The following is a 4881-nucleotide window of genomic DNA, read 5'->3' on the forward strand; positions in this document are numbered from 1 at the left end:
CTCTGACGATAGAGCAATGTCAGACTCACCATCCATGACGAGTGTTCCTGAAGGAATTTTTTACGTATACCGTCATCGTGATAACTTTCCAAGAGGAAACTGCAGAATTCCTGAGAATGCAATGAGCGCAATATCCGAGAATCAACCCAATTCCATGAAAGATAAGAATCACAATCGGCAGAGAATTTATACCGTCAATTCCGAGAAAAAACATTAAAGTTTTCTGCTCAATTTTCTCTCCCCGAGCAAAATTTTTTTTCGAAGCGCTAAGCGGACACCTATCTCGCTACGCTCTCTTTCGGGGAATGTAAGGAACACAACCGCCCACCAAAAAACCACGCCGAACTTGGATGCTTCAACCCCCGCCCAACCGCAACTTATATGCTGACCAACAAACCGGGAGACGAAAGGCAATCATAACCTCTCCGCTCTCTTGACACTTACTTAACCCCGTACCCGCCTCGCTCACAAACACAACCTCGAAGGACACTGAAAGGATCAATAAAAGGGCCACGGGAAGCGCCCGTCTGGCGTCTTAACGATCCCCGTCAACCCTCACGTTTCTCTTTTTCTTTGTGTTAATAACACAAAAATATAAAAATAGATAAGATAAAGCATTGTTGAACAAGCTTATCTCTAAATACTTTACGCATCTCTGGTGCTTGGTGTGCTGTGTGCTAATTTGATTCCAAAATGAGCTTATGACTACATATTTTGTTTTACGATTGTGTCACTATTCTTTGTTTTATTCATATTTAAAAGTACACACCCAAATAGTCCTTCTTTTGCGCATCCACGCGTTAATTTTACTTGACTTCACATTTCACCCCCCCGTGGCTTCTTTTTAAATGTTGTAGATGGAAATGAGTGTTGGGTTGGGTGGGGTGCCCCTAAACTGATATTTTAAGGAACCCCCTTCCATCTTATTCCTCCAACACGCTCAATGATTTTTTAAATTTTGTTGATTATATTCAACAAATTCTATTTTAGTACTGTCTTTTGAATTTAAAACTTTATGATTCACTATTACATCTTAGATAACTTTTTACTATTTTTAAGATGGTTAAACCAAAAATAGAACACGAATGGTTGGATCTAATTAAACGATCAAAATTGGATTTGATTTTCAAAAAAAAGTGACAATAAAATGGAAATAATGTATTTAAGGCACTAGTTTTTGTTGGATTGGATGAGCTAGGCGACTAGTTTCGTGAATGCGGTGGACAAAATTCGCCACAGTATCTGATCTACTTTAAAAACGTTTGCTGACCCGTTGCGACCCTCTTTCTAAACATAAGGAGAACTGAAATAATTGAAAGTTTTTCTTTCACTGATGGTTACAAAGTCGTAAGATAACTATTGTTCTTGCGTGTCATCGCAAAGTATGAAATGAATGAAACACCTCCGTCCCATCACGGCATATATTAATACTATTTTCAACATACTTGTCAATAGTAATTCTATGTGTTTGTTCTATTAATTAAGAGGATACACTACAAAATAATTATCTACTGATGCAGTGACAATTCAATAATCAAAGCAAGGAACTGTGTACTTCCCAAAAACTATTTCTTGACCAACTATTGGGGGGCCTAAGAGATCACGTCATAGACCTTAAAATAATCATTCTAAATGCTACCAAAAGCATATATATGAATGATACTTTCAATTTGAGGTTCTTTCCTAAACAGGTGTTCATGGCATTACATTTCAAGTTTGATCCATCCTCTTAGCATACTATTTGGTACATAAAAGTGGAACATGAAACTAAATGATATGAAATCAAAGTTGTTATATTATGTTTTTGTATTTTTTACTTAAAATTTCATTTTATTATATTCTATGCACCAGTCTATTTTACAAAGCAAGAACTCATTTTAACGTACTATCCACGCTTACGAAAAGAAAGTACAATTTAGTAGCCAAACTTTATGTGAATCATCTTATCAAAAGTTTTGGGTTTACAACAGCGATAAATTTCAAAACACAACAAAACATTTGGATTTTTTTATGATGTTGGAGCTCCTTCTGTCTGCGGATCTCCAACTACATTCTATGTAACAGAAAACCGATTAATTTAAAACAAAAATGAAATTTTAAATAATAGAAAAGGGAGTACGAAATTGGAAGACAGAAGATGTCGTCGACTTCGTCGACGAACCAGGGGGCATGTCCGTCACGAGAAAATACTGAAGTGTTCTGAGGCAGCCGTTAATTTCGTCGACGATACAAGGTCTCATTGACGGCAATTTGTGAGGACTACGTCGACGAGTCTGTTCATCGACAAAATCCGCTGTTGTATATATAGGAAAATCCGAATTTGTAAAAACTTCGTAAGAAGCTCACACACCGCTCTCTCCCCTTCGGCTCACATCTCTCTCGAATCTCGTCGTTTTTGGCTGATTTGTAATACGCCGATTCGCAATACCAGAAGTCACCACGACGCTCCTCGCAAGAGTTCTCTCCAAATCTGCTGGAGCGGATCGTTTGGAGAAAGCTCGTTGGAAATGCATCCCAAGTTTGAGGTCGCTTTTTAAGCCATATTGGTCGTGCGCTAGTGTTATAAGGGGGAGAATGGTGTTGCGCATGAAAATACTAAATTTAATACTGGGGGTTTTACAGTTCACAGTTTCCAAAAAATTCAGGTATTTGTTAGGGGAACCGGCGGCTCCCCTAGAGCAGGTGTTCAACTTGAATTCTTTGGTAAAAATGTGCTAACTTCATATTTGGGTTTTTTTGCAGTGAGGAAATATTGTATGTGCATTCGCATACTGAACTTTATTCTGAGATTTTCATTTTTAGGTGTTTTGAGTTAGACACACACGCGGGTGCGGGGAAGGACAGTTTTATTAGGGGCTTTCCAGGAACAAGTAGTGGGAAGAAATTAAGGCTAGTTTCGCTTCTGTTTTTGAGAAAATGCTTATATATTACTTGACATTTGATTTATTGAAAATGTGAGTATGGTATATATTTGCCAAAATACTGTTTAAAATGGATCGTAGTTGAATATTTAAATCTGTTGTTGGCATGAGTTAAAAAATTGTGATATACTGTTTTCTGAGAATATGGATGATATGGATATTTTTGAAATGGGGAACCGGCGTAAACAAGCCGAGATTTTTTATTGTGTTTGCCGTGTTCGGGCCGTGCTAGTGTGATGTGTATTTGTCGGCTCAGGGTCCGGTGCTAATGAAGATTGATTTGCCCGGCGTACGGGGCCGTGCTATGTGATTACGATTTACCCAGCGTACGGGTTGGTGCTATGTTTAAGCCGCGTACGTGCGACGAGCTATGATAAATGTTGAATATGGCGTAACAAGGCCTAATGGATTATTTCATAATACACGATATATATGTGAAATGATTAAATGACATGTGAATGGTGAAATAATGATATGAGATATTGTCTGTATCACGGGTTTCAGATATGTATATATATCAAAATCTGGTTGGTTTGGTCTAGGCTAGCAACTTGCCGGTACCGTAAATACAGTGTCCAGGGGTCTTAACGTGATATGATATTTGTGTTAACACTCAACGCGTTCGAGTGGGTGTTGAGATTTGGGATGTCCGAGTGTTGGTTTTTTTCACGAAGGTATGTGGTTATCCATCTGCACCCTCATTGTACGGAACCAATATGGGATATAGTCTAGTCGGACTACAGACTATACTATTGTACTGTGGCCTATGGATTGCCAACCATTGATCAGGAAATCCCAGGGCCTTGCGGGCCACACATCGTCATGTGTGGGGGTAAGTAAGACTTGACAACAAACCAGCTAACAACATCAGCAGGTTGTTTTAGGATGTTATTAGTTATGATATGAGAGATAAGCGATGTTTAGGAGATGCAGATGTTCTGTCATGTTCGTTGTCCTTATGGTTTTCCCATATAAATTGTATAAACATATTGAATAGTATTGTATTAGTATGTAAAACAGGATACTCAATAGTTGGTCACACACAAACAGTATGAAGTGTGTTAGTTCCTTACCAAGATAGGTGTCTCACCCCTATATTTCATTAACTTTTCAGGAGCCCCAGATAGGAGAGTGGGAGGAAGAGCCCTGCTGTTATGATGTTAGCTGCCGCTTTTCCTCCTATTAAGATTTTTTGTATGGACAGTAATGGAAAAGGTTTTTTGTTCAGGGGGAAAAGGGGGGAACAGTGTTGGCATAAAAAAAAAAATACTAATTCAATTTTTTTTATTAAACGGATACACACTGGAGAATAGTGTTTGTATACTCTGACATAAAATACGGTGTTCCTGCCCTTATGATAGAAATTCATATGATTTTAATACATTTTTGCTGATTTTGGGCTGCTAGGCTAGTCGAAAGCTATAAGGGTGTTCTTATGTAGATACCCTTATCACGACGGGGCCCAGTGGATTGTGACTATGAACTAGTTGGAAAGATAAAATGTGGGATGTTGATATTTGATAATGAAGAAAATAAAAAATAAAAAAATGTGAAAATGAGGCAGGTCGATGACATTCAAGATTTACATAATTATAATTAAAACTTCAAAACGACACTACAGTTATTTTTGAATTTATTTTATTGGTAAGCTATTAATATGATCAATAAAACAAATTTTAATCAGGTTCTATTTCATTTGTCCGAATTGGCAAATATAGGATACTATTAACAAAAAAAACGTATGTGTGTTAGGGCCAACATGATCATGACAAACGGAAGTTGTTTAATCCATAATATAACATTTGAAAATATTTTTTGTAAAAGGTTAATTTAATCATATTTCCTGCACTGTGATATAAAAATTTTTGTAGGAATAAAAAATGTCTGTAGAAGCATATAGGGTAAATATAATTTCCTAGTTCTAAGCCTATTCGACATATTTCATTCTTCGAACCGGAAT

This window comes from Malania oleifera, chromosome 10, assembly GCF_029873635.1.
Source record: "Malania oleifera isolate guangnan ecotype guangnan chromosome 10, ASM2987363v1, whole genome shotgun sequence".
Taxonomy (NCBI): domain Eukaryota; kingdom Viridiplantae; phylum Streptophyta; class Magnoliopsida; order Santalales; family Ximeniaceae; genus Malania; species Malania oleifera.